Source organism: Bos grunniens, chromosome 24 (genome assembly GCF_055505025.1).
Source record: "Bos grunniens cultivar Pamir isolate PY7600 chromosome 24, Bosgru_T2T1.0, whole genome shotgun sequence".
NCBI classification, from domain to species: domain Eukaryota; kingdom Metazoa; phylum Chordata; class Mammalia; order Artiodactyla; family Bovidae; genus Bos; species Bos grunniens.
Window position 1 is genome coordinate 55,414,385 of NC_141188.1, and position 9,859 is coordinate 55,424,243.

Here is a 9,859-nt window from a genome sequence, read left to right on the forward strand (position 1 = left end):
GCTACTGCTTTGAGTTATCTAGTCATAAAATATGCCCACCATGTAACCGATGGACCAAACTCTTCCTCATTTTCACCCCACGCAGCCAAATCTTTCTAACACACAGTGGTTTTCTTTCTCAGTCCCATTCAGATGCATTCCTTTGACAGCATTCCACGTCTAAATTCTTGTCATAGAGTGGAGGGAACATGCACGCAGCCATAGAAGACAAAATCCTTCAGGATTTCCTGCCTCACTCGCTCTGCTTTGCCCTCAGGGGAGGTGCTTTCTCACGTTGTCCACCAGTCTGGTAACCTGGGGCAGTGCTCCAGTCCACGGGGCTGAAGGCCGCATCTCTCCTTTGTGAGGGGGTAGGACTGTGGGAGGGGAGGTCGGGGTGACCCTGCTCCAGCCCGGAGCCTGTGCAGGGCAGTCACTTTTAGGGAAGCACACGGAAATTCAGGGTCTAGTGTCCATGCCCTGAAAGCCTTTCTAGGTCCTAGCGTACTTGTATGCAGTTAAAACCCCACTGGTGAGCTCACCAGAGGGTAGTGAAAAGAAGGCGCGTTTGATTAAGTTCAGGCTCCACGCAGTGGCTCCTGACCTTTGTTCTTTCTCAGGAGGCACTCCTGAATTCAAAGCCCAGGTTCAGTGGTCTCAGCCAACCTGGGGGGGCGGGAATCAATCTGCTGGATGATGAGTCCAGAGCTGAGGGCCATAGGCATTTGGATTGGCAGGGAACGGGTCATCAGTAGCACCTGAGCTTTCTTCCTGTGCCCAAGGCACACTCTCCTGCTTTACCCTTGCGTCTGTTATCAGGAGTCTCTCCACCCCTCAGCCCCAGGGTTCAGTGTAGTGGGCTGATCTGTACCTGCCACAGTTCTCCCCTGGCCGAGCCCACCAGGGTCTCAAGGAGAGGAATGCCCCCTACCACAGGGCAGCACTCACCCCAAATGATCTCATATCCACCTTTCAAAAAACCTCCCCAGACCCTCTCAGCCTCTCAGCTACAAGAGAGTGGATCATTGTCTGAGTGTTCCCCGAGCTTCCTTCAATTCCCTCTCATAACACTGGTAATATTGCTTTTTCCTCCTAAGTTGTCGAGATGTTTTATCTCCTTTGCAAGCTGGGAAACTCCTAGGGGCAAGGTTTTTTTCTCCTTATTCATTTGTGTTTCCTCGAAGTACCAAGAAGGGGTGTCTCACATAGTAGGTACTTAGCAAGTTAGTTCAATCAGTGAAATTGGAGGTGATATAATATACATAGACGTATATGATCTATATCTTGATAAGACTCAGGCCACAAGTATAGCATAAAATTGATATAAAGAAAAATACGGGGGAACCTCCCTGGCTGTCTAGTAGTTAAGACTTCACCTTCCAATGCAAGGGAGCAGGTTTCATCCTTGGTCAGGGAACTGAGATCTCACATGCTTCGTGGCCAAAAAATCAAAACATAGGGCAGAAGCAATATTATAATAAATTCAATAAAGACTTAAAAAGAAAAATATGAACACCCCACTTACAACCGAGGTTTTTAGCAGTCATAATGGCTGCTACTAGCTATGCATTATTGACAAGAAAATTGACAAGAAAATTCATGGATCTTAGAGTGTGGCTCCTTATTTTGATAACCACATTCTGTGGTTAGTATGTTGAGCCTGAAACTAGAGACTGAAGCCACCCCTGCCTCTGGGCATCAGATGGCGCTCACACACCATTAGAGAAGTTTTTACAAACTGCCTCAGTCTGGTTTCTTTTACCAAAGCAGAGAGCTGTGGTTGTCTGCACAATTCTACGACAAACTGATCTCCTTCAGACGTCTGGGCCAGAGCTCAGGTTCTCCAAAGGCAGGCTTAATACACACACACACACACACACACAAACCTGATTGTAAAGCACCCAGCTCAGGCTGTGTTGAAGGTCAAATCCTGTTTCTGTCAACGTAGTGACACTGTCTCTTCTTGCTTGGTCTTTGTGCCTTTTAAACAGCTTTATTACAGAGAAGGAAAAGACCAGCAGAAAAGCAGAGAAAGAGAGCTAGAGAAAGAGGGTATTATCTGGGCACGAGAATCAGTGCTGACCTATAGGGAAACCCAGAGTGCAAGTACTTTGGACAGATCACTTGCCCTGAGCAAACCTGGGTTTCTTTTTAGAGGGAGAGAACATAGCCTCAGTGCTTTCAGATCTCGGTTGTGTCCCACTCTTTGTGACCCCATGGGCTGTGGCCTGCCAGGCTCCTCTGTCCAGGGAATTCTCCAGGCAAGAATCCTGGAGTGGGTTGCCATTTCCTCCTCCAGGGGATCTTCCTGACCCAGGGATCAAACCCGGGTTTCCTGCATTGCAGACAGATTCTTTACCGTCTGAGCCACAAGGGAAGCCCATAGTAGGTACCCAATAAATGTTTGTTGCATGAATAAATGGTTGCAACAGTCCCCCACCCAGCGTAGGCACAGCAGGGCTTCCTGCTCCATTTCAGAGATGTTGAATGACATGTCCTTGGCCTTAGGGTTCAGAAAGTAATGGAACTAGAACTAGAATCCTGACTTTTGCTCCCAAAATTTTTAAAATATTTCAGTCTTTAAAGTCTTTACTCCATTGTGTATATGTACATTTGAATCAGTTCTAATGAGGTGGATGAAACTGGAGCCTATTATACAGAGTGAAGTAAGCCAGAAGGAAAAACATAAATACAGTATACTAATGCATATATATGGAATTTAGAAAGATGGTAACAATAACCTGGTGTACGAGACAGCAAAAGAGACACTGATGTATAGAACAGTCTTATGGACTCTGTGGGAGAGGGAGAGGGTGGGAAGATTTGGGAGAGTGACATTGAAACATGTAGAATATCATGTAAGAAACAAGTTGCCAGTCCAGGTTCGATGCGCGATACTGGATGCTTGGGGCTGGTGCACTGGGACGACCCAGAGGGATGGTGTGGGGAGGGAGGAGGGAGGAGGGTTCAGGATGGGGAACACATGTATGCCTTTGGCGGATTCATCTTGATATTTGGCAAAACTAATACAATTATGTAAAGTTTAAAAATAAAATTTAAAAGTAAAAAAAAAAAAGAATAAAAATAAAATAAAATAAAAAAATAAAATAAAGTCTCATCTTTATGTTTATAGAAGTTCTCTTCGATATGTTGGAGAGTTTAGGTGAGATACAGTCCATATGTCTGATGGAAAACCAGTGCAGTCTTGTGGGGAATAAGCTGTTTTTCGATATCTCTGGCGTTAATCCAAGTGAAGTTACCCATACCACCTATTTTCCACCCATAAAATCTTGGACAGGTCTACACCTGCCAGTTGCTGGTTCTTGGGTGTGTTTCACAAGCCAGTGATTAGCTCAAAAATTCTAATGCTTCTGTGAATTGTTATGAAAGGACGAGTCCAGAATTTCAGGAAGGGTGTGGCAGCAGCATTGTGCACATTGTAGGAGGTCCACATTTCGGGAATCGGGAATCGGAGTGCAGCTCTTCCTGTTCCCGTTCATATTCACCCCTCCCCTGCAGGAAGTGAAGTTCAGGGAGCTCTCAAGGGTATCTCCTGTGTTGGTGCCTGAACAGGACTTCTTGAAGATAAGATCTCTGGTCAAAAAAAATCTCTCAGGGGGACCTGGAATTCCACCCCATCAATGGCTTTGTTTCTTCATTTTATGTAGAATCTTTGCCTTGAAGCCTTTCTTTGAACACAGATCTACTCATCGCTGTGCTAGGTTTTGGGAGAGATGCAAAGAGAAATACAAGTTTTTTCTACTCAGTAAAAAATTTTTTTCCTTCCTGTCTTCCTCCTTCCTTCCTTTTCTTTCTTCTTTCCTTCCTTCCTTCCAGTAGTATTTCCTGAGCACACGTTATATGCCAGACCCTGTGTTAGGCTCTGGGTCAATCAAACAGTTAACATTTTGAATGTTCACTATAAGCATGCACTAACTATCTAAAGTGCTTTTAATGAGTTAACTTATAGACTCACAATCTCTGTTGATAAATCAGAAAAGTGAGGTTCAGAGAAGTTGGGTGATTTAACCTGAGGTCACACTGCTAGAGAATAGCAGTGACAGGATTCAAATTTGGGCATTCTGACTCCGGAACCTGGGTCTTAACAGGGGCCCTGACCTAAGCTCCTCACCTAGTAGGAGGGGTGGGGGCGGAACACAAATGTAAAAAGATGAACTAGAGTCCAATAGGCCTGCGATGGAAGGGGAAATACGGAGAGGGCTCCTGGAGCCGACTGCCTGGAGGAGCTGGGAACCCATCACCAGGCATGAGGCAGGAACTCTGGAACCATAGCTTAGTCACCAACAATCAGAACATGAAAAAACACCTCTTTTCTTACTCAACAACTTTCTTTGCTGTTAAGGTATGTCGTGCCACTGAGGCTACTTTGGTAATACAGTTTTTAATTCTTTTAAAAGTAATATAATAATAAAGCACTGATTGAAGCAATGAGCACCGTTTGCATTTGTAAAACTTGGCAGGATCCCACGTGTACAGTCTCACTTTATGCTCTTGCTTTTCTCTCTCAGCCTCTGTTGTTCTCTGGGTCAATGGCAGGGGTTGAGGCAGGGTGGAAATCTCCAGACACTAGTATGTCTCCCAGGACCTCATGGACCTGATTACAGCCACTAGAAATGGAAAAGGAATTGGAAAGGGGTGGATAAATTCAGCCACACCATTGTGAGCTTTCATCTGTTAATTCTCTGCCTGCTCACTGTCCCTCAAAGTCTTGCGTCTTCCACCTCCTTTCCTGCCCTTCTGTCGTCCTTCAGGACGTGGCTCACAGCCTGCCTCTAAAAAGCCTCCCCTGCCACTAGCCCCGTCCCCTTCATGTCAGACTCCTGTAGTGCTTAAGATCTGCACCACTCATTTCACTAGTGAGCAGATGTTGCTTTTTGAATAGCTGATGGTTTCATATTATGACATCATATTTTATATCTCTTCAAATTCAACTCAGTACCCCTTTTCTCAAACAGAAGAGTCTAGTTAACTATATATTTAGGGTAGGGCTTCCTTTTAAAGCCAAGGAAATCTTGATCGTGCACCTGTAAATCTCTCTCCTTTCAAACTTGTCAGCAAGTCATTCTTCCTAATGCCATTTTGCTTAAAAATTAGTTCCTCTTCTGATGGACTCCTAACACTTTTTCATAAACGTAGTTTATCTAGAAGTTACAAAATTTCAAAGTATCAGCATGGTTGTTGCTACTTTTAAGAATATTGCATTGTTTTATGTACACTTAAAATTTTTTTCTCATGAAATATGTATAACATATAATTTACCATCCTAACCATTTGTCTATTTAAAAAAATCTCCAAGACTTTGAGATAAATAAACTGAGTACATTTATATCCTTTTACATTTGTACTATTTCATAAATGTATAAGTTCCATAGATTTTTCATTAAATGTGTCCTATTGGAACACTGTTGTTTCCTTTTTGCTCTTTTGTGATAACAGTGAAAATACGGATAAGGAATATATTTACATAATAAATTCATTACACTTTAATTTTTGCATTCCTCATTAATGCTCCTGAAAGTTTAATTGATAAATTCCCAGTTATGAACAACTCAGCAAGTTCATCACACTCTGCTTTTTACCTCCACACTCATCTAGGTTTCAAATGTTGTCAATACTTACAGCTGGGATTGAATTTTTTTTGACATTACCTTGAATATTATGATTTTATATGTAAATAATATGAATAATACTACTAATAGTAGCTAACACTTTTCAAATACTTACTGTGTTGCTGGGGATTTTTCTAAGTGATTTACACAGATTGACTCAGGCACTCAAAACATTCATTCTATGGTCAATTCCTGTGCTGAGTGACACTTCATACCTTCTCATGAAGTTAGACGCATAACAGAATCAGATGTCTTTTGTCCTCTCTTGGATTTGTTCTTGGGATGTAGGGCACAAATATTAAAGTTCACCTAGTAGGTGAACCATCTAACTAGACTAGATTGGAAATTCCTAGAATTATTTATTTGTGATACTCCAGGTTATCATTTAGCATACAAATGTTTGAAAAATAATGAATATTATTTCAATGAAGCCCAATAAAATACAGGATCATGATGGGCTTTGAAATGGCAGGGGAAACAGCTGTGCGGGGAGCTGAGTTTGCAGCTAGAACTTACTTATTGTTAGCGAGGTGAGTCAAGAAAAACATCTACTCCTGTCAAGGCAAAATTTAAAGTACATGATGTTGGCTTCGTGCATGATTGCAAATGTCAAAATTCCATTAATTTGATTTTTAAAGTTTAAGGTATTCTGCCATTTGGTTACTCAGTGTATGAATAGAATGACATTTATTCTGCTTGGCTTTCTGTAAGCTGCACATGCACACTTATTTGAAGGGTATCATTTATCCCTTTAATGAGTATTTTAGGAGCACACCATGTTGGGCCAAATAGGATGTGTGAACTAAAAGAAAAGAACTCTGGTATTTAGACTCTAATGGAAGGCAGGCCTGATAAACTTGGAAGTCTTGCGTTATAATGAAAAATAGTGTGGGACTAAGTGGCAGGGAGTGATATAGACGAGATGGTACGTCTACAGAGTTCAGAGAAAGGAGAGGATGATCAACTAAGGCCTGATGAGGATGATGGGATTCTGTTTGGGCTTGAACTGCAGGGAGGGGAAGAAGAGATTCCTTCAGGAGTGGAGATATTTTGTGACCCAAAGCAGGAACTAATGATATCTGTTTTTTGAGGTAATGATTTTTTTTTTTTCCTGGAGTGTTTTTTTTTTTAAGAGACATCATTTAATTTAATCTATCATATGGCCAGCTGAAACTCAAAGGTTCTATTCCTATGAGAAGAGGAGAATGAATATTGAGGAAGAGTTAGCAATCTCTGCCACAGAGGGAATGATTAAAAAAGGAGACAAAGTGTGAGAAGACCAAACTGTTAAAATCCTTGGCTTGGAAAGGGAGGCAGTCCTCTAATAGATGTTGTCTAGGGACACTCTTGGCTCTCAGCTGTGCCTTATTTAGATAGAGACAGAGAGAGAGAGGTCCTAACGCACCTTCGTTCCTTTAAGGATTCTGGGTGCTCCTCCTTCCAAGAAGTAGATCTCACCCTTGCACCTCCACCACCATCATCCTTAGACACAACAACCTGCAGCCATACCTTTGCCAAATTCTGGGTTTTTCTATCTAGAGTTACCCATAAGCCGCATAAGCAGAACACCCCAGATGTTCTAGAAGAGTGTTGCAAATGCAGCCACGTGTAGCTTTTTGCTTCACATCATTGGTGTTTTGTTTTGTTTGTTTTTTCCCCCAGAAACAAAGTAGAAGTGAATGTCTACCTTGCTCAACTTCTGCCGGCAGGTTCTGAGTCTCCACACAGAAGTCATTGATTGGGAACCCCAGGGGGATGTTTAGCGATGTCAGTGCCTGAGTGTCTCTTCCAAGGCTTCTGAGTTAATTTGGTCCTGATCATGGCCTGGGCCCCAGGATTTAATAGGTGGTTTTAGTGCAGAGCTGCTGTTGGAAATCTGCTCTCCATCTATTCACAGGGATATTTCCCAGAGGATGCAATTCGGAGTTAGTGACTTATTTTAAAATGGTTCTAAGAGCACTTAGGCTTGGCTGGTAGAGAGAACAAACTGGTGAGCAGCATTGAGGATTGGGTAGAATTAGAAATAAAGTTGAGATGCCGAGTCCTCTGGATCCAGAGTGAAGTGTGACACAGGTGTGCTCTGGGTGGGAGGCAAGGTGGCTGACCCTGGCAAGATAAGAGCGAGGACACACGTCAGGGAGGCAGACACAGGAGGGAAAGGGTGAAGGGCTGGGTTCCGCTTCTCCAGCCTTCAGAGATGAATTCTAAACTGGAGGATTTAGATTGACTCTGGACTTTGGAACAGTGCAGAGGCAAGCAGGAATCCCAGGGGCGAGAGTGGAATTAGAGTTCCCCTCTGTCAAGCACCCCTCTTTTAGAGCTGCTGGGCTGGTCCTGTGTGCACTGAGGGGCTGAGAAAATGAAGGTTGGACACACCCACCTCTCCGGTCCCTTCTCTCCAGGCTTTTCCGCCAGGGGACTGTGGGCAATTCCTACTGAGAGCAGGAGGTAACGGACAGTTCCTACTCAGACAAGCTTTGACTTGGAATTGGAAAATCTCCTAAATCCCTATTTACTGTTTTGCCCAGTCATTCATCTCTGCAATCCAGGAGTTTTAAAGGGAGCTTTTAAAAATGGGACAGGTAGAAGAAGTTGAGGAATAGGAGAGAAAATTCAAATTGGTCACTTTTCACCTGTTAACGTTTGAAGACCTGGAGCTAGCTGGTAATGCCTGGATGAACAGTAATAACCTGGCTTCACTTTACTCCCTAACGTCATTTTTGCTCTTTGTAGACATTTGCTTGGTGTTTTTCTGCATCTAGTTGCTCTTCGATAGAGGGTAAGATCTGATTATGGCCAGATAGGAGGATAATATTAAATGACTATGTTTTGCCTCATATCATATTTCTGTGTTATAATAGTCTGCTTTCCTAGGACATTAGATTTTTCATTTAAGTGCAGTACAAGCATTGAGTTTGGCTTTTCTCCAGTTTTTTCTGGTGGACACTAGAGGAAACAGTGTGTAAAATTTATTCTTGTCTTGGATCCCTGTAATTAGGGGTTCAAATCATCAAAGAGTTTATCAAAGAGTTAGGGGTTAACTGTCAAATTTATCAAAGAGTTAGGGGTTAACTCTTTGATAAATTAGTTAAGATTTCTGAGCCTCAGTTTCTGTTTTGTGAAGTGGGGATAATAATAGTCTTTATTTTATAGGGTTGCCTTCTTTATTGCTGCTTTAAAAATTATTAATATTATTTGGTTTTTACAAAAACCTGTTTTACAATGCTGGAACAATTTGGGCAACAACATATAAAATAATACTGCACTAAAACTCAAAGTATAAAATAAGTAAAATATCAATACTGACATAAATATTGATACATGATTTGTTAATAAATGGAGGGAGACTAAGCAAATCTGTGCAGAAGAATTGCAAATAATTCCCAAGGCCAATGCATTTTTCAGCCCCAGGTCTGAAGTGTCTGATGGTAAACAAAACAAACATTCATTTGAAAAACAAACAAACCTTGGAATGGCCTCCAGAAATCTTAACACCTAATGAAAACAAGTTAAACACGGAAAAGTCAGGAATGTTGGAGGGGAAACATTCTCTCTTCAAATACTATAAAAACAATGTCGATAATTTTATGTTTTGCAAGACCCAAAGTTTTTTCCACGTTAGAGTGATTTCTTACAAAACCCGAAATTTTTCACATTTAAGTGACTTTTAAATTTGCATTCCTGTAATACAGTGTTGGCTAGTCCTTTAGAGTCTTTATTTTTCCTTTTCATTTAGAAAAATGAGGCTGGAGTAGTTCTGTTTTCTGATGTCAAAGAGAGTAGACTTTGACAACGTCATCCCTCCCCTTTCTCTCCATCCCCCACCCTCTCCTGCCCAGCCAGAATATTATTTTATGGCTATTCATCAACTCTTCCTGTAGCTAAAGAAAATCCTTTTGGAAAAATGAAAAGTATGTGTTACCTATTCTCCAGATTTTGTGTCTGTTTCCCTTTCGGACAGCCCTAGAAGAGATGAGTGTATGTGAAGGCGTGAAAGGGATCAGGAGAGGATCTGGGAGAAGAAGGCGGTAGGTGTGTCAGAGATTTTGTTAAGCAAGGCTTCAGCCAGCACCACCTGCAACCTGCCTCCTTCCCAACAGAGACCTAGCAGCTTTGCACCAGGTCTGCAGGGCCTGTTGGAAGTTTGTATTTGCATAATGCTTCTTAATGAGTGCTTTCAACAGAGCTCACCTTCATACTTTTGAGGAACCAGTCTTGTTAAATCTTGTTTCATGAGAAATAGTTTAGCA

General features: G+C 42.0%; 1 long non-coding RNA gene across 1 annotated transcript; it reads right to left on the reverse strand.

Moving 5' to 3' along the window:
- Window positions 1-2,694: 2,694 nt before the first annotated feature.
- Window positions 2,695-9,715, reverse strand: LOC147346309 (uncharacterized). The gene is made up of 3 exons (XR_015153545.1): window positions 9,532-9,715; window positions 7,297-7,715; window positions 2,695-4,607 (listed from the first exon to the last, which is right to left on the reverse strand). It is a non-coding gene; the product is annotated as an uncharacterized LOC147346309 (long non-coding RNA).
- Window positions 9,716-9,859: the final 144 nt, after the last annotated feature.